Raw genomic sequence first — 27,141 nt, 5'->3', positions numbered from 1 at the left:
TGTAATAAATTAATATGTAAAGTAAAATAGTAATTTTATTTGTAAATTGTTCATTGTGTATTATTTTTATAAGTTTAGTTCATATAAACCTGAAGCAAAATAAGCTATTATTACACATTTTATCACTCTATTTGTCTTTCCCCACTAATGGTTTTTTTTTTTTAATTTTGTCTGGATGATTTTATCTTAACTCTGATTACATTTATTTGTAATATGTACTTAGAAGCCACTTTTTGACTAAATGTAATTTGATTTTGGATTTTTTTTCGGTTACGATATGGTTTTTCCTAAAACTGTAGAACAAAAACTGAAGCAAATAGATTTTGAAACTTTTATAGAATTTTTTTTAACTTATGAAGAAATATACAGCGACTTCCTTTTTGTGGAGACATTTTTTTTCCTAATTTCCTAGCTGAGAATGAGTTTTCATAAAGAATTTCAAGTTATAGGAATGTATAAAAAAACAAATTGCACAAATTCTCTAGAAAACTTCTTTTTTGTTATTTGAAACAAAGTTCTATTTGAAGTTAGAGTTTCTTCGCAGAAAATCCATTGTAATAAAAAATTCGAGAAAAAATGTTAAATAAATAAATTTTGAGACAATTTGCTTAAAATATTTTAGAGATCTAAAACCTCTTACGCTTTTCTAATGGAGTAGTGTTTGTGATTTACTGTTTTAAGATACATTTTTTATCAGAGGTTTTGAAGGTATAGAAATAATTAGGATTTTAATTTTCATACAATTTTCTTATGAAATAATAAAAAAGCGCATTGCGGTAAAAGTGATTTCATACTGCTGCCCAGTATTAGAAATTCACTCAGCACTGAGTAATAGTGGGCGCTAGGCACATTGGCAGAGGACCGTGAGCTGTGGCGGGAAATTATCAGCGGGATATGAATCGGGTCACTAGCTCTCAGATACGAGAGGAAGAATCATGATACTGATACCTTCGGAGAATAATGTCCTACATTAAAAAAAAATTATATAGATTTAAAGAAAGTAATAACAAATAGGTTCAAATTTTAAAAAAAACCGCAGTAAGCAAGCAACAAATGAAATTATACTTTTTATATTTTATTTTTGGAGGTAGGTGTCAATTTAAATAGTTGAAAAAGTATTTTTTACCCTACAGTGCGTTTTTAAACATCTTTTTATTATTTTTTTTTTTTTTTTATAAACCTTATTAATTTTTAAAAACAATTACTTTATTCGTTTTATAAATACATTTAGGCTTAAAAAAATCCTCCACAAATGAAAAAAACCTTTGGCTTTGGCATCCTTGATTAAAATAAGAAAAAAAGTGTAGATAACTAAAAGTACTACTATTGAGGTTTGGATAACGTTCCCTTGAATGTGGAAATGTATGTTATTTTCTTGTTTTATGTTATCTTACCGATTTGCTTTAAGAATGACATAAAATACGGTATATTGCTGTCATGATCCAGTACTAAGTAAGATCGTCTGTAAGAAATTATCAGACAAATGTTTCATATGTAAAAAAAGTTAGAATTTATTATATTTCATATTATGTATTGCCCTGTCGTCTTAAATGAAAAATTATATCTTGAAAAAAAAATGTATACCTTTAAATCTTGTGTGTGTGAATGTGTGTGTTATTTTTTCCCTAATAATTCACCTTGGAACACGTTAGATCTTTTATTTATTTTCGGTTGTTTGTTTTCTTCACCTCAGTACCTCTTTATTCTTACTGATATCTCTTTTCTTCGTTCTTCAGAAAGTTCAGCTCTATTGTTCTTACGTTTTGGCGCTTCTTGGAACCTTTTATTTTCATCTTTAATATTCTGTTTAAAATTTCTCTTTCTCTTATAATTTCTTCAGTTATCTTCTGTTCTTTTAGGTCTTCTTGAACTTGTGTGAACCGTTTGCCTTTAATTTTTTTACTTAAGAAAAAAATTCAGTCAAAGTTCAGTCAATCGATTTATTCACTCTAAATACACATAAATCGGAGTAAAATACAATTCATGTTTTCCAATCATGACTGACAATTTTTCAATTTTAGTGTAAAATTTGTTATTTGAAATTAATTTTGCTTGATTATTTTGAAATTTAGGACCTAAAATTTTTCTTATAATTTTCTTTTCTTTTTTACTTTCCCGTCTAGCGCTGTAGCAGAGCTATAGCTTTAGAAGTAAAGGTATTGCAATCGGTCCAATTTGATCATATGCGGTTTTCACTGGATATTGACGTTTTGACATCTAAGGAACCCCAAAACATAAACTGATGGCTAAGTGGGTATATTGCGGCTATAGTACCTCTTCTCACACAAGGAGCGCTAGTGTGACAGTAACGTACAGCACCTGCTGTACTCGTCTGCTATATTGTGACGTCACAAGTGAGCGGTAGAATTAAAAAATGGAATAATATTTAAAGTGTAAAAAGGTATTTAAAGTGGCCGCTAGTACCGTCACATCCGCGCTAATGAAATACGGTAAGCGCGCTCGTTGTAATTAGAATCATTGAATTTAATAAACAGAAAGATATTACATTTAAATAAAATTATAAGTATTTTCAATTAAGTTGTGTGTGTAAGCCGTGCATCAGAAAAAAGCCGCTTGGCGGGAAAGTCCTACAAGTGTGTTATCAGCTTTTTTTTTTTTAGATTTTCTAGTAGACCTTTGTTGCACAGTCTTAGGGTTTCTGCCGCATATAGTGCTTCCGACTTTATCACAGTTTTATAGTGTAGAAATTTTTAATTCCATGATAAAGACTGTTTGATAAACGTATTTTTCGTTAGTTGGAATGCTAATTATATTTATTAGCTCTAACTGTTAACGCTTTTTTATCTAAAGAATTCCAACCGATCCGTTTTCCGAGATATTTGAAATCATCCACTTTCTCTATTTTTTTAATTATTTATACTAAGGAAATAAAGACGCTTTATGCTTGTGATACTATCTTTCAGATTAAGAATGAAAGTAAAACGGACCGATTAGTTAAATCGGAAAGGCGAATTATGAGATCTTGTTTAAATAAAAATTATGAAAAGGATGGAGTCTGGCGAATTGCCACAAATGAAACAGTCTACAAACAAGTCGACTCTATTCTCAGTACAATGAAAAACGAAGGATTTTCCATTTTTTTCCACGTATTAAGAATGCCTGAGAACTGAATTCTAAAACAATTGGTCAAAAGGAATATTAACAAAAAAACCTGTGGAAAATATGCTGGTGAAATCCAAAGAGATCTTCGAGAAATTGACGTGAGGGTCGAGGATGCCTGTAATAAAATGAAAATTAACTACGCACTTCAATACAATAGATTCAACGTTAAATAATTAGAAAGGCATAACAAGTAGAGATCACAGATGAAGTCAGGAAGCAGCGATCCGATAGAATGAAGAAATACTGAGAAAATCGAAAGGCGAGACTAATATAGAAATTCAAGAGGAACTGAAATACGGATGACTAAAATGGTCCAATGTGGCCTCAAAAAAAAAAATTAGCTAAACTTATCGTTTCTCAAACGCGATTTTTAATCCCATTTTAGCAGCTTGTTTTTCTTTAATTTGTTGTTCAGCTTCTTTCCGGTTTTTAGCTAATAATGCCATATCATCAGCGAAAGTTAAACTGTTAATCTTTAGTCCTTTAGTCGCCGGTTTTATTCCACTATTTTTGTCTAAATTTTTGTTCCGTTCTCTAACTACCTTTTCAAGAGCACAGTTAAAAAGCAATGGAGAAAGTCCATCTCCTTGTCGTACGCCGGTTTCGATGGGAAAAGGGTCAGATAATTTTTTCAGAAATTTTATTTTAGAGTACGTATTAGGTAAGGTTGTTTTGATTAAGTTTGCGGTTTTGTTATCTAAACCTAATTCTGTTAATGTTGAAAAAAGTGATGTTCTGCCTACCGAATCGTATGCTTTTTGAAAAATCAATAAAAGTTGTAACATATATTTTCTTTATATAAGAAACTAAAAAGGATTTGGTGACCGGCTTTTTTCATTAAATATTCCTTCTTTCGCTTATTTCGGAGAAAAAGCAATAGTTTTGCTGAATTTTATAAACCTATTATTTTGAGAGAGGTATTAAATGTTAGACAGCGATTATATTTAGTATTTAATTAAGCGTAGTTCCTACAAAAAAAACAAAAAAGATTCTAGATTAATTATTGATTTTGTTTATACTTGTGCTAAAAACAATTAACGCTTTATCAGAACTTTCGTTTACATTGATCCTTTCTTTTTCTTGAGTACTCGTATAGTAAAATATACTACTTTAGAATTTAAAAATTAAATTAAATATGTGTGCGCCCGTACGTCTGTTTGCTTACAATTTTTTTGTGGATATATATATATATATATATATATATATATACACTGAATTTCGGAAGTAGTAGTCATTTTGGGGCTTCTTTTTATGTTAAATAATATTCACTGATCATAGTTGGGTTTAAAGTTATTGTTTGCAAGTTTTGTTACTTCCGTAGTTTAAAAAAGTTATAATTTTTCATAAAATAAATTGTACTTTCAAAGATAAAAATATTTGAAACACCGTTATATAAGTTGGTTAAGATAAAATATATAAGAAAGTTTAATGCACAGACTACTCGTAAGAACAACACAAGAGTTGTGTTACGCAATTCCTGACAAAACTATCGGAATTACTTATTAGGAATTTTTTGAGTATGGTAGACAGTCAGTTAACAACTTAGACATGTTAATTGGACTTGTAACCTGCTAAAGCAGTTTAGCTTCAAACAAGTATATACATACTCACACACCCGCGCTCGCATATATATACTCGTAAACTCGCACACACAACAGAGTGATTCCAAATTGCATGGCAATCTCTCGGGAAATGATTCTATAGCCAAAAATAAGAAAAAAAGTTCATATAACAACATAGGTCAGAAAACGGTTCGTTAGCTAATCGTTTTGGCTCGCGAAATATTTAGCTGTGCTTTTTGTTCCCTCTGAAATTAAACCGCACTAAAATTCTTGGGGTACCAATCGATAGGTAAATTTGTTGCTTTCTTATAGTTTTTGATTTAAGAAATCGAATAAAAGTGGTCCCAGACCTCTGTCTCGCTTAGGTTTTAAGAAAAACGGGGAAAAACACGAAAACGTTTTGTCAGAAAATACACTTTTTTAGGTTTTGGAATAAAACAACGTTGTTAACTTACAAATACAAATTTCTAGTTAACTTAGTAGAGAATTGAATTCTGAGAAAATTGATATAAATAACTTCTGTTATAACTAAACACAAATTTGATAAGTTCAACTTCAACTTTAATCTAAGAAGTTCAACTTTAATTAAAAACAAAAGGCACAAACTGGCTAAAACTGGAAACACAAATTTTTTTACGTCTATTAAATAAGAGAAAATTTAAAGAAGGCATTCAGGGAAAATTATAAGTAAACATTGTCGTAAACAAGCTATTTTCTTAATTAATTTTTTATTTTTTCGTTCTCAAAATCTAATTCTGTATTATTTATTTTTCATTATTTTTGTACCCTACCGACTCGCTAAAAGTTTTACATTTTTTGTTTAATATTTTTATATGATCCATTAATTTTTCGTGTGTTGAGGTATCTTATATCTCATAATGAATTTTCTCTTTTCCTGTTACAGTTTGGAATTTTCATCTCCCCATAAATTGAAAATCTCTCCATTAAAAACCCATATAACCCATAGTAACCATATTTTTGACCTGGTATATCAATTTACATATTATATATATATATATATATATTTATTATCTGTTACATTTGTTATAAAAATCTTGTTTGATTTTTTTTCCAGGTCGCTGAGTTACTGACGATGATCCGATCGGCATAATTACGTTTTTCTAGGTCAGCATTGTAACGATTTGTTTATTGGATTTTTATTTTTAAGTATGACTCGTTAAAGGCAGAATTAGGGTGGTAAAAGCCAGACACCCTTCCTCATATCCATGTCTTGCGGGACTTCACATCTCTTCGTCTAGCGGCACCACCTTCCCTTACTGTTCTTGGCGTTTCACCAAATCCTGTTGTTCAACTTTTGTTCTAAAGAAATTATTGTAAAACGAAAACAATAGCGATTCGGTCGGACTTCGATAATCCTTTGGCTCCACAAAAAATTATTTCTTTTGCAGTAATTTCGAACTTCCGTTTGGCCCGTATCTTTTTAATTTAATGGTCTGTATGTAAAATATAATTAAATCGATACCTTTATAATACGAACGATAATAAGGAGTAATGTGTCTATTTTTATGAAATATGTCGATCAATTTTTTTTTAATTGCGCTTGTAATACTGGGTATATATGAAAAGATCAAATTACGAACCGTACGACATTTATTTTAAACCGAAGAAGCAAATCGCTTGGAATTCGTCGAGTTGTGTTCATAAAAGTAATCTAAACTTCTATACCTATATTTTTAGTGTAGTTTTAATGAAGAATTTTTATTTAGTACGATTAGGAACTAATTATGGAATAATTTATAGATGTTATTAGAATAAAGATTATTATTGTTATGAAGGTGTAGTATTCTAAAAAAAAGTTATTTTAATAATTAAAATCACTGATCATTACGGAATAGTAACGCCTTTCATCTGGAGTTTCCGGTTTCGAGTCCCGGTCAGGCATGGTATTTTTCCTGCGCTACAAAAAATGATTCCGTATAGGTTGTTAGATGTTATTAATTTTATACCGGAGCAAATCTGTGGGGAATAAACCGTTTAAATAAATTTAAATCTCTTAAAATCATTTTCGAATGACATTTATTTTTATTCGCTGGATTAAGGTTTAGTGTTGCTATCGTATAATTGACCCGATTTAAATTCGTTATCGTTATTTCTAACTGTCCTAATTGCATTACTGTATTTTAATTAAATTCTAAAAGAAGTTTAAATAGCCACTACGATTATATTAGCCGCATTACCTCTTCGTCGATCGATTTGTTAATAACGTTCTTCATAATAACCGTAAAAGATTCGAAAAGTTATTATTAATCCAAACACCTCGGGAAAGTACAACACCCTTCCTTTTCAGGGTCCATTTAGTGTTTGGGTATCATCTCTAAAAGGAAGGAGGGTTGTGCTTATTAATAACTTTAACGAATAATAATAATAGAAACTATTATTATTTTTAATTCAGTTTGTGACGGAAGTGAAAACAGGTTCATAATTGTTTGGCCGCATATTTTTTGCGATCCACGTTTTAATGATCTCGGCTGTTTATCGACCGATTTGAACAAATAAGGTCTCATTTTGTTCAAAATAAATGGCTTAAAATTTTATTTTGTAAAATATGATTTCTATAAAACTAATATTTACAGAGATATTAATGATTAAAAATTTTAAACGGTCGCCGTTTTTTGAATTTTCAAGCTTTTTTATTTTCTAGAATATATTGTTTGGAACATATATTTGATTAAAATATGTCAATCCGTTCTTAAGATATAAATTTTTATTAGGGGATAATAAACAAGAAATGAGGGCTTGGATGAAAATGAAGCAAGGTAAGGCATTTGTCCATATGTTCTTTTTTGTTTATTACTATGTCCTGAATCAGTCCCTTAAGTTTGGGCCTTATTGACGACATTCTTACATAAAATGGAAAGCGGTCATTCTACGTCGTGAATAATTGAGATTTGTATGTAAAATTACATAAATATTTTACCCGTACAAGAAAATGATTAGTCGACGCGTTTGTCTGACCAGCCCGATCTACAGTGTAGTCTTCTATTATTACATGATCGGTTATGCTGGTAACTATTTAAAAGGATATTTTTTTCAAATCCTACTTCATCTTCATTACTGTCGTAATACTGGTACTATAAGTTACTTGTTTTTCAGATTTAGTTATTAAATAGTTATTTATTGAAAAATGACCGGAAAAATTTGAAAATTACCATTATTCCAAAAACCCCCATATCGGGCAAAGCAATAAAAAAAAATTATAATCAAGCGGTTCGTAGAGGATATTATTGTGACGTATATTTGAAGGGTGATCAAAAAGGGTATTTTTATTTCGGTTTTCTTTCGTTTTATTTTAAGAAAAGTTTCGTTAATAAAAATAAATTTTTCAGCTTAGTTAAAAAGTGATTGCGGAATAAAATAAGCTCACCATCGATTTTTTTCCTGATGTGAAGCTCCAAAATAATGAAAAAAAATCGAAGCTTTTGAATAAAAATTGGATTTTTAAAAGTTAATTTTTTATTTAAGTAAATTTTATTAACATTTCTGTGTTAATGAATGAGAATGTGTATGTGTGTGTGTGTGTGTGTGTGTGTGTGTGTGTGTGTGTGTGTGTTTGTGTGTGTGTGTGTGTGTGTGTGTGTGTGTTTGCTGTGATAAGTTGTTGATAGTTTAATTTAGAAGTTTCCGTTAACTGGCAAGAATGATTATTTAAATAATAATAATAATGTATATATATGTTGTATGTAGTGCGTTTGATTTAAATATTCATAATTTTTTTTCCATTTCAGTGATTATCAGCGAGTCTCGTCGATTTTATTTAATATTCTGTCAGTCGTACTTAGTCCATCCGTTCACGGATTAGCATTGGCGCCATCGTGCTACCAATTTATTTAATCGAATATAAAACCAAGGTCGGTCGTTGTGCCTCCCCGTAATGTATAGTAAAACATAACCCGTCAACAATAATTTATATATTTCAATTAGTCGTGTCTGGATACCTTCGAGTAATTCTACCTACCCTTTTTGGTATCATTATTAATATGATGTCTGGTTTAATGTAACTTTGTATTGCTTTCGATTTATAAATAAATAAATTTCATTTTGATATTAACGTCTTCGAAGAAAAAATACTAAATAAATAAAACAAATTTAAAAATGCTCTGAATCCCACTTTACCATTTGTAAGTAAACGAAAAAGGTAGATTTTAAAATCATCAAGCCGATTTAAATTGAAAACTAGAGAAAGTTGTAAGGAGGAAAGCCTTATGTTTTTGTGGATTTCTTTTATCATAATCGGTTTTAGATATTGCAATTTTCTTAAAAATTGTAATAGTGATTAAAGAAATTTTTTAACTTTTATGTTTGCTGAACATAATAGTTAAAAAAAAATTGTAGTATAATTAATTAATTTTTTTTGCGATTTTAATGAAAAAAGCATCTTGGAAGCCTCTGATCTTAAAAAATACCACCAAACGGTGGTATTTTTTACAAAGAATAAAATTTAATAATTTAAAAAAATATATATATTATTGATTCATCTTCGTCGTTTTTTACTTCCTTGTACGAAGTAAAGGGTATTGTTGTCGCGAAACATTTCGGTTTTCATATTTCAATGGAAATATTCATTTTGAGCATCCCTGAATCTATTTTAACAAGTTTTGGGGTGACGTCTGTATGTACGTATCTCGCATAACTCAAGAACGATTAGCTGTAGGATATTGACATTTTGGATTTATCACTGTTGTAACATCTAGTTGTGCACCTCTATTTTCCCATGCAGTTAGGTTATACTAAGTACATGTGTTTTCTTTGCGATTGGGACTGCCGAGCTAGGGATAAACATTACGTTACCAGGGCGTGAAAGAAACGAGACAACTTAAATCCAAATGGGAAAAGTATTATGAGCATTTAGACCCAGAAAAATATTTTTACCTTCTCTCCATATCAAGCTAGAACTAATGAAAAATTTTGTAAAAGAAATGAAGAAGCATAGTCCCGGATTTTTGTACAACAGGAAGAAATTTCCGAAGTAACTGAAGAAAAAATTAAAGAAGGAATATTATTTGGTCCTCAAATAAGAGAATTGGTCATATATGATGTAACTCGATGTTAAATAATGTAGAAAGTGCAGCTAGGGCTTCATTTAAAGGCGTTGCAAAACTTTACTCGGAAAACAAAAATCCGACAATTACCATGATATTGTTAATCAACTTCTTACTTCAAACAGAGCTATGGGATGTAATATGTCTTTGAAAATACATTTCCTCCACTCACATCTGGAGTTTTACCCGGACAACTTCGGAGACATAAGTGACGAACACGGTGAACGTTTGCACCAAGACATTTCGGTGATGGAAAGCCGCTGTTAAGGGAAATGGAATTCTAACATGCTAGTCGATTACTGTTGGACATTAATTCGGGATGTGCCTCAGGCTGTTTATAAAAGAAAAGAATCAGCGAAATAATTCTAACTCAGGTACGGCCATGCAAAATTAAGGGAAAATATAGTTAAAATCTGTAAAATTTATAACTATATTTTCCCTTAATTTTTTTTTAAGCGTAATTTATTTAAAACTAAGGGTGATAGAAAAATTATATTTAAAGATCTGTAATGTACGCAAAAAAGCAATTTAAGAAATGTTATTACACTTAGAGAAACATTAAACATTTTTTTTGTCTATCAGTGTAATTAATTATTATTGGAAAAAAATTTTAGTGAAAGTGAAACTTGGACGATCGGAGTACCTGAGAAGAAAAGATTAGAAGCTTTTACCGTGTGGTGCTATAGGAGAATGTTAAAGATCAGATGGGTAGATAAAGTGACAAATGAAGAGGTGTTGCGGCACATTGATGAAGAAAGAAGCATTTGAAAAAATATAGTTAAAAGAAGAGATAGGCCACATATTAAGGCATCCTGTAATAGTCGCTTTAATATTGGAGGGACAGGTAGAAGGAAAAAATTGTGGAGGCAGGCAACGTGTGAAGTACGTAAAACAAATTGATAGGGATCTAGGATGTAGGGGGTATACCGAAATGAAACGACTAGCACTAGATAGGGAATCTTGGAAAACTGCATCAAACCAGTCAAATGACTTAAGACAAAAAAAAATTATATTTTTAATTATGTTTTTATTCTTTCCTTGTTCTTAACATTTTCTTTCTCTTCATATTCATCTTTATGTCTTTGTTTGAGTTATATTTCTTCATATTATCTTTCTTTTTCCTGTATGATCGAACTTTAAACAGATTCAAACTGTGCCTATTAAAGGAGGTATGATTTTTTTTGTCTTCGAAACCTCATTTTCCACCCCCTCCGCGCCAGTGGATGGTGATATCAAAAAACTTTATTTAAATAGGTTTTAGGTCCTTATCCAAAGAAAGTAGGAACTGTAAAAGAATTCGACATTTTACTTAATAAGAAAGTTATAGCGATATTTTGTTTTTTCGAAAAAGCCCCCCCCCCCCCCCAATTCTACTCCCATATTCGATTTCGTCCATTAACGAACAAGACCGAGATTTTGGATCGTTATATTTTATGTACCAATTTGAAAGTGATTGGCTCAAAATTACGGCAGTTATCTTGTCCACAAAAAAGTGAAATATATATAAATTAACTTTTGACGGTGGTTTTGGGGTTGGGAAATGTGAAACGCGAAGATATGTCGAAATTTTCCGGAAGTCGAATCATGGTACCCATTATAATAGGTAGTATGAAATCCGCATAAAATTAATGGTCCACCGACATTATTATATTAACAATGATGTTTACAGAACTTTTTCTCGATTTTTATTATAACTAGAAAAAAGGCGAGTCTACGGCCCGCCGCGAAAATGTTATAGGGTTTGTTTCATAACATAAAAAAAAAATTATTTCGTTAAATGTTTTTGCCAATTGTAACTAAATAACTTCAATGAATTTAGCGTACTAACAACAACAAAAACGTTTGCAACGAAAGCTTCAAAATCTTGAACATTTGTAACTGCTTCTTCAGTTGTGATTTTTTAACACAACTCTAACCTCAGTGTTTTCCTTTTTCATCCCCAAAACACAAATATAATTTTAGGTAAATCGTTCGTATGAAGAAGAATTTAAATTGTTGGTGTGCTGCACGTAGCCGTCCGCTCGCCACCATTGGTCCGCTTTGCGCCAATAGCAGCTAAAATAAAAATGTGAGCACATACAATAAACAAACAAACCTGTGCACTATCGTTTTTATGGGAAAGATAATGGCGTATAAAATATATATCGAAGGAATTTAACGTATTTGGTTTTGCTATATTGTACTCTATTTTTCTAAAAAAAAATTCGTCTACTAATCTAAAAAAAAAAGAGATAAGAGTTACCGCAGTAACTCTTATCTTGTTTACTTTATGTTTGATATAATGAGATTTTTTCATATACTCGAGGATATCGACCACGGGAGTGAATTATCTTTTATTTCTGAACGGATCGTTTTCTCTAAAACATTCTCTACTGCAGCTCCTACATCTAGAATTATTCGAGTTGTTGTATTTTATAATTTCCTTTCCTTATTTTTTAAAATTCGTTTTAATATTAACCGACCCTAAACGACTTAATTTGTTTTCTTCCGACCTACATAGTTCTCGATTTTACAATATTTTGCTGAAAAGCTTTTTCCACCGCCGGTTTTTACATAACTGCTTGCGACACTGAAGATTAGAGCTCGATTGGTTTCCCGAGCTGGATGTTGACAGTTCGAGACAAGGCTTGATCATTTATATTTTTAAAGTTTCTTGATTAGCGTCTCCTTGGACTATTCTCTTATTGGACTTTAAGATATAACAAATTTCGGGTATATTATTCAGGGAGATTACCCCGTAAAGATGCAATCATTTGCGAGTAAGGGTTGTACGGTATCCCACATCTTTTGTACTATCATGCGAGTTAGATTTTGACTTTCAATTCGTCTAATGTTTAAAGCTCTCCTTTATCAGAAATCTTTTTTTTCTTTCCAGCGCTCCTACTGTTTGCATAAAACGATTTGCTTAATCCCATTATTTTTAAGAATTTGTTTTTAATTTTGAAATCCACGTTTGAATACGTTTTCTTTATAAAATTTCCACCCTTGTCATTATTATAATCTTTTAATATAGTTTTTACTTGTCTTTCCTGATTAATTTTACAATGCATATATGAAATTATGTAGGTACTTATCTAATACATAAGATATGTAATTAACTCGAAAATGTTTAAATTAATTTATAAATTGACGTCATCGCCCGATTAGTACTACCAACATTATAATACTAGTTATTATAGCTGCTCACGTTAATATTGAAATATATAGATCGTTGAAACCTGTTATAATTAATCGTATTGTAATCACAATAACAGTAAATATTATTATTGACAATAACAATAAACAACAATTAATATTGCTGTCAGCAGTAGAAGAGGTATATTTTAAGTAGTAATTTGCGTTTACTTATTGAATTTTTTTTAATCCGCTATTAAACTTTCCTTTAAAGTTTAGCTTTTTTCACGGGCTGATGAAGTTTTGATGAGGTAACTTTTTCCTAGTAAGTTATCGCTCTTATTTATTTGAATGAATTTTATTAAAATTTTTCCTTTTGCTAATTAAAGTAATTTGTTCGTTGTTTGGTGTACGGTGAATTGTTTAAATAGTTTAATACATTTTAGTTTTTTAATTTACTTTCAGTTATACTGATTTATCAGTAATATATTATTCTAATACATTTTAAAAAGAATTCGTCATAATCCAGATGCTTTTGGAATAGTATTACTACCAAATCTGACGTATGAAACCCGTTTAAGATTTGACCGCGTTTTTGTATTTAATGTAAATTATAAGATTGTAGTTTCATGGTCAAATCAAACGGTTATGTCTTAAAAAGTGTTATTTCAGGATAAAGAATTAAACGAAACGTAACTGTTTTTTTTCTTTGGAGAAATTTTCGAAATTTTGACTTAAGGGTTTTCCGTTTAATGAATGATAAAAATTGTTAATAGCTTGACGAAAGTAGGGTTGTTCAGGTAGTTTAATTTTTAAAAAAACAGAATAAAGTATTGTACTACACTTTCTTGAATAATATTATAAATACCTTTTATACAAAAAAAAAATAATAATAATAAAATAAAAGTACACTATATAATTACAAAAAAAAAATAATTGTACGTATTTTTCTGCGACCTTTTCTTCTCGGCGATTCAAAGGAAGCCCATTTACGGACAAAGTGTTGGGTTCGCTAACAGGTTCTACAAGATGTTGCTACGAGTGCGTATGTATGCCTGCGCCCTACCAACTTAAACTCCTGTATCACCGAACTTCCCTCCGGGGGGCCCGGACCCACAGTTAAGCATTACTCGGCCCCAGAAGATGTCTCGAGCTCGGGGTTACCAGAGTCCTCCGTGCATCATCGCCGTCGTCCACCCACGCAAGCGCGGACGCGTGAAGGCTTGCAGGAGGTTGTCCTTCACCCCCTCGCTTGCCCGTCCTCATCTTCTCAGTCTTCGCCGGTTTTCATCATGTCAGCTCCTATTAGCAGTGAACAGTAATAACTTTAACATTTCGGCGAGCTTTTACACATCCAGCCTTCCGTAAGGTGTCCTGTGATGCCACAGTCCACACATTTTTTAGCTTCTACACAGCTGTCGGCTTTGTGTCCACTGCCCCCGCAGTTATAGCAAAGGGTTATAGCAAGGTCCCGTCCACGGCACTCCGAACCTCTGCGGCCAACACTCCAACACCTGCAACGTTTAATGTTGTCCGTCGTGAGTTCTACTCTGTTGGATTGCCAACTCATCGTAATTCGTGCATTTTCGTAATTCAAGCTTTGACTCTCGTTGTGGAAGCCTGACTGTAGCCCTAAGAGTATCTCCATATGCCGGGCGTAGGGATCCCATAACGTCACTGTTGTCCATTTCCGGATCAGTCAGCCGCCTGCGCTCATTAGAGCCTTCTATCACGGCTTTTAGCATTTTTATCATCGATATCGGAAGCCTTACCGGCCTTGACTTCCGAGCCGGAGCACCTTTCGTCTTGATACTTTTAGAGCAGCTTCCTGATGTTTTCATCACTTGGTCCATTTTGGAGTCCGACATTACAGAATTTATGTTATCAAACACAAAATAAGAAATATTCACCTTTAAATTACACAAAATAGTAACCAGCCCGTGGTTGCTAGGCGACGAATCCAAATATTTACAGTTCAATATATAAAGGATAAATAAAAGTAAATATCACTAAACTCCGCTCTGAAAACTTTTAAAGTGTTGTAAAAAGTACTAAACAGTCAGGAGTACAAAAGTATACCCAGAAGCCCGGAAAGCCAATAATTAAGATAGGCTATAGAGGAAAACCTAACCCCAACAGACGAAAACAGAAACGAAAAAAAAAGCAAGAATACACGAAAATAATTGAACAACCAAATAAAAAACAACAAAAATAACAAGCACAGACGACACTTAATACAGAAAGTTACCGTAATCACGGAGCTCGAAAATCCTGTAAAAGCAACCTGAGATATTTTTCCGCTACTTTAAATTTGTTTCTGGAAATTATCTTTTAATAACAGATTTTCATAAAATATTTCTTAGGATTATGAAATGTGTACGCTTTTGCCGTCGATAATATTATATCATTATTATCAGATATAATAATATCTTTTTTTTATTTAAATCGAAAGTACATAGTTGTACAACCGAGACCTATTAGAAAAATTGATTTTCTTCTTCTGAATTTTGTTCAGAAGAAGAAAAGAAATTTTGTTCAGAAGCGTGTAAGCAATAGAAAAATAAGTTAAAACAATATAAAGTAAAAGAAGCAGAGTGTTCCTGTTCAATAATATTAATGAATATTATTTTCCTAGCTGTAGCTCCTTTGCATCTGCAGCAGCATAGCTATAAAGAGAGGTATATAGAGAGGTATAAAGAGAGAGGGGCTATATAGTGACAGGTCAAAATTTTGGGTAAAGAAGTTTTGCAATTGTTGATGTTTCAAGACCTTCTAAATCTAAAAAATAGAAAAAAAAAGAACTACAGATTTTCTGAAGATGTATGAACGTAGTACGTACGCGTGTTGGCCTGTATTTTGATTAACGTATCCAGACTGGCTTAACGTAAATTATTTGAAAATGGATTTAAAAAGTTTTAGTATATTGAGCATTGATTGCATTAAATTTTTAACAAAACTAAAAAGTGGAAATGGTAGTTTTTGTCATTTAAAATTTTTAGCTCTTTGTATAATTTTTGTAGAAAATTGGGATTTAGTACAATGAAAGTACGAACTTATTTAAAATTTAAATACCTGTTTAAAATGCCAGAGTTTAATAAGTCAATCGGATTTAAGGGTGGGAAATACGTTATCTGATTTAGGGGTGGGATATTATTTGTAAACAGTTTTTCTCATATATTGAAAACTCGTTGAAAAAATGTTGAAAGTCGGCACAAAATGATTGACTGTCACAGTTTTGGCCTGATTTTCGACCCGGTCGGACAAAGGGGCATCACAGTATCAGTTTTTTTTTGTAAACGAATTTTTTTGTAGCATTTTTGAATAACACTGTACCGAATCGGGTTGAAATGGGACCCAATTTTTTTTTTTGCTAAAACCTGAACACTGTATAGAAATAATTTTGATGATAAAACTATTGGTCACCGGGCGGGAGGTCAACCGGTACCCAACATTTTTACTGAATTTTTTTTTCTCAATTATCTTTAAAATACTGTATAACTTTTAAAGTAAAACGTAATTTTATCAAAGGGATCAAATCGACCCAACATTTTTTAATGAACATTTTAATATTTTATGAAACCTTTTGCCGAGGCTTTTAGGTAGATTTCATAAGAAAGCTACCTATTGTAATGGATACCATGATTCGACTTCGATATATCTTCCATGATTCGATATATCTTCGCGTTTCACATCTCCCAGACCCCAAAACCACTGTAAGGTAAAAGGTTTATATATACATTTATATATATATATATATTTCACTTTCTTGTGAACACGATAACTGCCATAATTTTGCGCCAATTACTTTCAAATTGTTCCTTAAAAATAAGTCGTTCCAAAATCTCGGTCAAGTTCGTTAACAACCAAAATAGGGCCATGCGGGTGGAAATGGGGGCTTTTTCGAAAAAACAAAATATCGCTATAACTTTCTTATTAAGTAAAATATCGAATTGGTTTTAAAGTTCCTATTATTTTTGGGATAAGGGCCTAAAACTTATGTAAGTTTTTTGATATCACCAACTACTGGCCCAAGGGGTGGAAAAATGGGTTTTTTCAAGACAAAAAATCATACCTCCCTTAATAGACGGTTTAAGTGGTAGTTAGTCCTTAAACATTGCCTAAAATTTTGTCTGAAACAATTTTTGATATGACCAACCCATACGGCAAGGGATGACCAAAATATTGGTGGAATTGTAAGATGGGGCTTGTTGTATTCTAAACTTGTGAAACTTTTTTTGACATGCAACCATTGTTGTATTGAGTAAATTTGAAGTTTTTCTTAACTTTAAGGTGGAAATCTTTTTCATCCCCTACTTATCACCGGCGAAATCTACCTCCGCCTTCCGGCGTGCCTAAAGGGATTTTTTTCATAAACGTTCATCTTTTTATACAGATTCGTTTACGTTCCCGTCTAGATATCGCTATAGTAGACGTACACCTCTAGAAGAGAAAGTATTGTAATCTGTTCTATTTGGGCATATGCGGTTTTCACCGGATCTTGACGTTTAGACACCTAAGGAACCCAAACAACCGGATGTTAATGTTCGTATGTACGTGTGTGTGTTCGGTGTTGGCCTCTAAATCACCTTATATCTCCAGATACTGGACCGATTTTGACCTAACTTGGTCTGATTACGTCAATATATGGGGCATTGATGCTATTAAATTTTCAGCTTAAAAAGTCAAGTGGGCCAGACTGTAGAGCAAGGTCACTCTCAGTATATCGAGATTTCGCTTAATTAAGGTCATATTTTTTTTAGGCACAATTGAAAATATAGCAGTATTTACAAAAAGTGGCGTTTTTCAAAATCCCACCCCACCCTAAAAAATTTTGTTGTCGTATTGTATGTGGTGACGTCACATGTGAGCGATAGAATTAAATGAAGAATAATATTTAAAGTGTAAAAAGAAACTTCCAGAAATGGTGGATTGATATTTCGTAGAAGTATGATAAGCACACCAATTTTCAGTGTTAGAAGGTGCTGTGGCATTCCTGGTAAATCAAGTTAATTTAAAAATTCTGTTGGATAATTGACAACTTCCTTTTGATTCATTACAGTATCGATGGACTTTTACGTTGTCGTATCGCCTGGGATTTTGTTTTGAATGTTGAAATTGATTGTATTGACATCGTTGTTTTTGGCTGCTAATATAGCCCGTGCACTCAGCCATTGATGATTTCTGTAATTTTGTGCTATATTTGGGAAAACTTTGTCAATTAACTCGTCGGTGGTTGCTGTGATTTTACAGAAATTTGTTAGCAATGTGATGCATTGTGTTGATTCATCGATGGCCATTTTCCCATTCCCAATATCCAACAATTGTTTTGCGAAACAATCAGCGGATGCATCATTTTGTAGTTGTACACGCATATTCGTCTTCAAGTTCAATTTATGTACGTGTTGCCATAAATCTGATGATTTGAGACATGCATTGAGTTCATCAGCTGGTGTTGAACGTGATATTACTGGTAGAGTTTGTCGAAAATCCCCAGACAATAAAATGATTGGCCACCGTAGAACAGTTGATTTCCTCTTAAATCTTTTAATGTACGATCAAGTGCTTCTAATGGTCTTTTGTGCACCATAGTACACTCGTCTTAAATGAGTTTACACATTTGGAGTATTTTACCCATTCTGGAATTTTTGGTGATATTGCATGTTGGTGCAATCTTTCAGTGATTTGGATATTCAACGGCAGTTTCAGTGCTGAATGCTGAATGTTCGACCACCATCCAGAAGAGTTGCTACAATGCCAGATGATGCGATTGCCAATGCAATATCATTTCGTGATCGTATGTTTGCCAAAATAAGTGAAATGAGAAAAGTTTATCCTGTTCCTCCGGACGCATCCAGGAAATATAATCCACTGCTTTTGGTTGTGATTGCTTGCATAATTCTGTCATACACTATGCGTTGTTCTGGAACCAAATTTAAATGATATTGGTTGCACCGAATGATGTCATTTGGAAACATGAATGTAGTTGCGTATGTTCGTTAAGAAATGTTTCGATTCACTTGTGTCACCTGATACCAACGTTGATAACGGTTCGGGTGGTGGATGTAATTCTGGCAATTTTATTTTTCCACCAGCACAGCACATTCCTGGTGCTTCATTCTTAAATTTTAATGCACTACAATATGTGCATTGTTCATCCATTTTTCCAATAACCACACTTGGATGAATGCTGTAATTATAATTAGCATCATAATGGAATGCACTGAGATTCAAAACAGCGTGAGTGGTGTTCTGGTTCGAGCAGTGCTCACTCGAATGGTTTGCAGTCTGGATTCTCGTTGCTCGTTTGTTTCTGATGCTCGTGTTGCTTTTTTATTTCGTGCTTGAGACGTAGAACGACCGATCGCTCGTTTTTTGGGAGACATACCTGCACAGAATTGGCGTTGAAATCGGTTGAAAATTAAAATTTTGGAATGCAATGTTCAGAACTATCGAAAGTTTTATATTTTAATTTTCAAAATAACAGATTTAAATTAAGTACGCTATATATTTGATATTTTTTAAAATATCAAATCACCTTTTTCTTACAATTATAAGTCTGGCACCTATATATGAGTTTTTTAAAGTACAATATTATTTTTAAAAATATCTCATTTTATCATAATCTAAGCATAGTAATTGTAGGAATTATTCTGGAAATTTCGGAAAACCCGGAAACACGTGTTTCTTAATTTTTAACGGGATACCTATACACCAAATTGCACTACTATATTTCTATTGGTCCCCGATATATGAAGGCGCTCCATACTCCTAACTTACACCATTTTTAGTTTATTTTAGGATTTATTCGGAAAAGTTCGGGAAATTTCGGAAAACCCCGTATTTTATCAACTCAGAAACCTTCCCTGGCATACGTCCAACCATTCCACAAAGTTTCATCGCTATCGGATGAACGGTTTAGGAAGGCATAAGAGACATACAGACAGACAAACATTCATTTTTAGATATATAAATTAACTTGCGTGTGTAATTCGTGCATCAATAATAACCCACAGTTGTAGGACTTTCCTGTCACGCGGCTAAAGCCGCGTTCTGAGAAAGTCCTACAGCTGGTTGTCAGCTTTTATAATAATTAACACGACTGCCTAAAAAGGAGTATAATGTATGTACGGAAACTAGAGAATTTTGATTTTTGAGTGCTCTTGTAGTCGATTCAGGACATCTTTAAAAATTTGTTTACAAAAATAAAAATACGTAATTTTAAAGAGAACGAATTAAACCTCTCTCAAATAAATATGATATTTTTATGTACGTTTAATTTTATTTCAGTAAAATGTTTTGATAACCTTTTCCAGGATTGCTTTTGGTTTTTCGTGAATAACAAAAAATTTCTTAAATTTAAATCCTTCTTTGATGTTAGTAATATCTATATGTAAAAACTTTGTATAGTTTTTATACTATTAAAACTTAAATTTATTTAAATTATCTTTTGATTCCATCTGACATTAACGTTTTTATTATTTTCAAGATTAAAAATATATAAATGCAAATTTCGTGGAAAATTTTGTACATTTAAAGTCGTTTTATTAAAAGCAGAACATGTCACTACTATTTCATTTATTACTGAATGATAAAGCTATTATAAACTAAAAAATTACCCGTAAAAATGTAAATTCTTCCCGCTTCACCTATTTTTTATGAAAAGTCTTAAATTTTGGTTAAGATGTAATAATTACATTTACATAAAGAACAAAGAAGTCCTTTTTGATTTAAAATTTTCTCTTTTTTTGCTTTATCATCTTAGCTTTTGCATGTTTTATTTTTAGATAACACTCAAGTGTGTGGGAGAGGAAAAAAAGAATTTTGATGTAATTATTTTAACACACCACCGGAAGTCCTTCAAACTGTTTTTTAATCTTCATTTATTGATAAAATCTTAACGATACATAAATATTTAGCTGGTTTTGAATTTTTATGAGATTAAACCGAGAAGGGAACGAGAATATTAAAAACGTAATTTTTGTATTTTAATCTTTAGTATGTTTTACGTTCATTTTATATACATTTCTATGACCGTTTTTATCCGTTCCAATAACGTTATAATGTCTGATAGTTTATCGGCTTTTCTTGTCTAGGATATTAATATTTCTGCCGAAATGTTATCTGTGCCAATCGCTGTGCCATTATTCAGATTATTATTACTATTATTCAGTCAGTACATTCTACTGGAAGCAATGGAAATGCGGATTTGGAGGAGAATAACAAGAAAAAGCTGGGTGCATGGGAAAAGAAATGATCAAGTGTTACCAGAAGTGAGTGAGAGGAGGTCGCTGCTAAATGTTATACGAAGAAGAAGTGCGAAATTGATAGGGCATGACCAGTTCTTGACGAATATATTTGAGGGCAAGGTTTTGGGTAAAAAGACTAGAGGTAGACAGAGAGCAACCGTCATCAATAATGTTGAAGAAGAAATGGGCCTTGGTTCATATGATGACTTGAAATGAGAAGCGGAGATGAGAGTGACGTGGCTAAATCTACAAGGCGTAGCCTTTAGTGAATGATGATGATTATTGAAATCTGTTGTAATAGCCTATCTGAAAAATCTATTCTTTGACTATTTTGAGTGCTTTAGTATATTCACTAGTTAGGTGTTATTGAACTAGTATCTGTTAGTTTTCTGTATATTTTAAATATAAATTAATCGATCGGTCTTTTTAAAATTACAATCCAAAGAATTTGTTAAATCACTGAAATTTTAATTTTGATGTGGGTATTGATAAATTTATCCTTTGATTGTTATCCATGATCTCTTCCTTTTTATCTGTTCGTAGATTTTAGTGTAGCGTAACGGTTAAGCGATTGTGTGTATGTGTGGAAGGCTAATAAATCTATGCCTGGTTAAATTTTATCGGTTTCTGTGTTCTCTCTCTCTTTCTCTCTCTCTCTCTCTCCCCCTCTCTCTCTCTCTCCCTCTCCCTCTCCCTTTCTCATGCGTCATTGTTTTCAGCTTTGAATTATCAACACATCCTGTCGAGGCAAAACTTAAGTTGTAACGCGGATATATATAAGAAATGGTACTACGGATCCCGATTTATTAAAGCTACATTGAATTTCATAGATACTCTTATTCCTACATATTTTGACGATCGACTCTTTCGTTGTTACTTTTCACTTTGCGTTCTTTATCTCTATTTTTTTATATACGTACATAATCTGGAAATATTACGTGGATCGAACGTCTTTTGTTATGTGCCGAAGGTAATTATATAATCGGTGATTCTGTTTATCGTTCTTTATTAATGATTTTTGGTTTTATTCTATTGATTTTTAAGAAATACCGGTCGAATTAAATTCTAATATGATCTTAAGTAAAAAATAAAAAAATCTTCTTTGCGAAAATTTTGAATAAAAAAGAAAATCATTAAGATTGAGTTACATGCACTTTGGGTTTGCTTTGTTTATTATTCGGTTTCGGTTCGGTCGCGAACATGTAGTCGATGCTTTTAAAGTAGAGCGAAGATTTTTATTAATTCCTCACGATGTATTGTTTATTTCTTTCTAAGGTCAAGATAAGTGTCGTATTAAAAAAAAAAATATTGTACGAGTAAGTATACTTTCGCATATAAATATTTAGTTTGGAAATTCCAAGGTGTTTAACCTTGAAATCAAAGTAAGACTCGCTCGGCTATTTCAACTACATTAAAACATATATACTTTTAAATTACGTTGTTAATTTATTAAAACGTTCAATTAAAATAATTTATTACGATAATTTTTATTAAAAAAAGTTTCATTAACGATATTTTTTTAAATATAATTTTTAATTATGTCATCGGAATTTTTCTGTTAAAATTATGTTCTATAATTAATTGTAAAAAATGAAATAGATCGATCGGATCTTTAGTTTGGAATGTATTAATTAACTATAGATATCCTTGTTTATCGGAATATATCGGTTACCTACGGTAACTGATTTCTTTAATCGAAATATACGTTTAAAAAAACCGGTTCGACATCACTGCTTCGCTACAATTTTTTTCTTTCACAACTTTATAAATACATTAGCGCTGGACCAAAGATACATTTCATGTAAGTTCTGGTTTTCGATATAAATACGTATAGATTTTATTGTTTAAGCTAGTATCGTTTTTTAAATCTTCACGTAATAGTTACTAAAATTATATCTTATAATTTATCCAGATACACTCTAAATGCGGAATTAGTTGTTAAATTTGGGCGTTTTAGGATTTTATTATCAGGTATGACTTTCTTTTGCCCTGAAATTATTATTCGTTTTTCCCCCTGGAATAATAATTAAAATAGATTAAAATGTTTAATTTCTCTTTTCTGGTTTTGCAGAAAGCGAGGGAATTAATTTAACGATCGGCCGATTATTTCTTACGTTTTCCAAAACCTTAGTTTTTAAAAACTTATTTCTTAGCGGATGCCGAACACCAACGATTTAAATAGATCTTTTACACTCTTCCTCCAGCACGGTAAAAATAAAACTTAACTCTTACTGTTCTACAGTCGTTTATAGTTTAGTCGATTAGTATTTTTAGTATAAAACATTATTACTTTTTACTCGTATTTACATTTATTAAATTACTCGAATTCTTGTTTCAGTTTCTGCACGAGTACATCGATCGCACAACATTAATTAGAATTTCCACGTATGTTTGAACCGATATTCATTTCAAATTTAGGAATCGCTGAGCCGATCTTAATCCTTTAAGTACAAAATGCGATGAGATCGGATGTTGCAGATACCGCTAAACTACCTGTTCCAATTAGATCTATAACCGTTTTTTAATCGATCGTAATTCGTTGATGTATCGTCAGATCGCCACTTGTTTATCATTATTCTGTCAAATGATTAAGTAAATTCCAAATTTCGCTAACAGATTCCACTATCTCTTTTATATACTACTAAAATAACCGCGTCGATGATAGCTTCGTGTCTGGCCTGAGTACTCTTTGTTTACGTTTGCGATGGAGTCGAAAACACGTTTATTGGCGGTATCGCCAATACGATAAACTTAACTATACTTTAGCACTGTATACCAAATAGTTTTAAATAAACCTTTTTCTCAAGGTAAAAATATTGGCTAGACGAATTTGTTAAGCGGATACATATCGTTTTTATCCTCCATCTTGGAAACAAAACGTGTATATTTTATCGTTACGAAAAAATTATTATTTTCTATTTTTTAGAAATTAAAGTTGTAAAAGCTTAGAATTATAAATTTTTAGTGCAAAGTATGCGTTTTAAATACGGCATTGTTAAGTTCGTTATCAAATTATTAGAACGGCTTAAACCGACAGGATTTCGTATTGTAAATCCCCATTTTTCATGCGGTAATATTTTAAGTTAACATATCATGTTCTGTAAAAGGTAGCGAATGATTACGAAAATTGAAATTTTTAAAAAAGATTTTTTTTATGTAATTTTATTTTTTGGCGTTTCATTTATCAAAATTGAGTTATAGGTTCTCCTAATGTCAGAAATTTAATAGAAAATGTTATCGTTTCATAGTTAGGTTTTCGTAACGAGTTCAGATTAACATAAAATATAACTAAACTTTATATCTTAATAAAAGACATTTAACGAGGAAACTTCCCGAGTATTATAATACCAACCTTTATAGATTACTTAAACAAAGATTTAAACGTAAGTTTCTTAAGAACACGTCATTATCTGTCGTACAACATGTTTTATATAGATATATTTTACGAGTTCATTTTTTGTAAACTTATTTTTTTTTTATGGATAACACGATTAATAGACGGCTGCTTGTTTGCTGGAGACAGATTTTGAAGCTAATTTGAATATTTTTCTTGTTATTTTTCATTATGTACAATCGTGCATAAAAACAATTTCTGATTTCTGTAGAAGAAGTTTGAGGTTTGGACATAATGAGCACGGGAAGTGCTTGCTTTACAAATAAATTGGAGAGGGCAGAGTCGCTTGCTTGTTGCAAATTCTTTACGGCGGATCGCACGATAAAGAATTTCTCTTAATGTAAATACAGCTTCGATGACGTAGATTTTAAAATTTTAAGTGACGATCCAGTAGGGTACTTTACTGCTGATGTTTCAGTAATATTTTTAAATATGTTTTGTTCAGTAGCATTGATATTTAAATATTGTAATATTTGATTTTGACGTTTATAAAATCGTGCCGGGCGGGCGATTCAAACAAACGAACGGTTTGATGAGTTAACCTAGGCCATGTTTTTCTACACTATTACGAGTATCGAAGCGCAAACCACAGCCGTTACACGTTTCTGAAGTCGTTCAGTATAGAAAGAAAAAATAAAATATTTATTCTAAAGGCCTGCTTCTTAGAATATCAAATTATTTTACTTTAAATTGAGTTGAACCATCCATTAAAAATAATTCTTCGTTTAAGGATCTAGTTGAACGGATTTACATCGTTTGGATATTACATATAAACCACATAATTTTTGGGACAGCGTGGATTTTCTTTAAGGAAGTCTGTGCCTAATGCGTTGTAGTATATATTTGAGTTGACCAGTCCGAAATACTTGATCAATAATGTCCTACTCCCTTTTTGGGTAAAGATTGTCTGTAGGATTGTGGAATGGATATCCACCGTCCAAATGAATCTAAGTACGCCTTTGATGACAGATAGAGGATTGTTTATCTCGTTTCTTCTGCGAGAAGATTGTACCTTTATCGACATCCTTTCTTTTCATTCTTAACATTTGCTTCCGGATAATTTCTGCGAATTTTTGATGAAAAAATTCTCCCAAAAATAGACTCCCATAGGCTCCTTATTAAGGATGTGCGGATCTCTACAATTTAATTGTTTCCTCGGTATTTGTATCGTATGGTGGTGTTAACTGTACCTGTCGATCAGTCTGTGGATTATATTTCCGCCCGCTGGATAAAGCGCATATTATTTCCGAAGTGCTGTTCGTGTGATTCCAGGCCTCCTAATCATTACTACTCGTTACTGCGCGTTATCCTACAGCGCCATCCTGTTTTCTATTGTCTGTGCCTGCTCAATTACATCGTATCGTATATACGGTAGTAATTATTTGTTGCCGTATTGTTTCTCCCTTTTTAAAGCTTTTTGCCGTTTATTGCTGTCAAAGCAACTGTTTTAAAGGGTCCGATGCGAGTCAAACTTCTATACTCGAAAGTGACGGTGTGATTTTGTAAGTACTTCAAGCGTCTCATCCCAGGTGCGTAATGCATCTGTTACTTTCTTCATCGAGCCAAATTAATAATAACTTCATATCATATTTTTCGATACTTTTTACGACAGGAATTTCGTCGCTGTTCATATGACAAGGTCAAACTTTAGGGTTACTTAAATAGCAATCACTGTAATCTTGCAGGGAGATCGACTCTCTTTATGCGTGTAAAGAGGGATGGAACCCGTGAGCCGATTCTCTCTCACGGGGCCGGGCATTCACAGTTGTTGTCAGAAGTCGCTCCCCGAATAACCGACTTTCTTTGTTACTCGATTTAACGGGCACTCTTGTTAAGTTAAACGTTGGAGTTGAGATGGGGAGGCTTCCAGGGGTTTTCCTTTCATCTCCATTCATTCCCAGTGGCGTTTTTTTAATTCTCACGGAGAAATAAATATGTTGCCCAAAATGGGAAGATTTTTTGTTAAAATAAATTAATTAAACATTACGAAAGCGAAATATTAAATTCATTTTATTAAATTTTATTGATTTAAATGAAATCTGTGAATGAAAATAAAATTTTAACTATTAATATCTGATGTATGTTAGTCGTTTTATTTAATACTACTTCAACGGAATTTCTTCAGTCGCTTCTTGTGTTCAAGTATATAGGTATAATATTTTATTATTATGTCTATAAGTATTATTTTTAGTCGTTATGTAAAATGAAAATACTAAAGTCGGTCTCTTATTTAGTGCTGCTTTTAATATATTATAAGCAGCAATGTTTAATTTACTATATAGTTATTTGTTTTCTCTTAGTTAAATTTCCTTCAAAAATATAAATTTTGATTGTTTTATTTATTAAGATGAATAAAAATTATTTAAGAAAAAAAGAAAAATATTGTACCGTAACTAGTATAACCAGTAAATTGAAATTTCAACTGGTGCGTTTTATTTAACTTTTTACTTCTTTGTACGAAGTATGTACGTACGAGGTATCTCGCGTAACTGAAAAACGATTAGCCGTCGAATGTTGAAATTTTGGATTTAGGACTGTTGTAACATCTAGTTGCGCGCACCTTCCCTTTTGATTGCAATCGACTGAACCAAAAGGGTCCAAAAAAGCCCAAAATCCAAAAAAATTGATTTTAAATGTTTCTT

The 27,141-nt window shown here is 31.9% G+C and overlaps 1 protein-coding gene across 3 annotated transcripts in view; it reads left to right on the top strand.

Moving 5' to 3' along the window:
* The window catches only part of Snrk (SNF related kinase), a 196,611-nt gene that overhangs the window by 75,124 nt on the left and 94,346 nt on the right, over positions 1-27,141 (top strand). For 2 of the 3 annotated variants that reach the window (XM_075369913.1, XM_075369914.1), the window contains exon 2: positions 5,761-5,810. The exons of the other annotated variant lie outside the window; for it this stretch is intronic. The gene's annotated coding sequence lies outside the window, so the exon portion shown is untranslated. The remainder of the gene's footprint in view (positions 1-5,760; positions 5,811-27,141) is intronic. 3 annotated transcript variants of the gene reach the window in all.

The sequence above is a fragment of the Lycorma delicatula genome, chromosome 6 (genome assembly GCF_047948215.1).
Source record: "Lycorma delicatula isolate Av1 chromosome 6, ASM4794821v1, whole genome shotgun sequence".
NCBI classification, from domain to species: Eukaryota; Metazoa; Arthropoda; class Insecta; order Hemiptera; family Fulgoridae; genus Lycorma; species Lycorma delicatula.
Note: the sequence above shows the minus strand (reverse complement) of the source record. Positions and strands in the feature narration are given on the sequence as shown.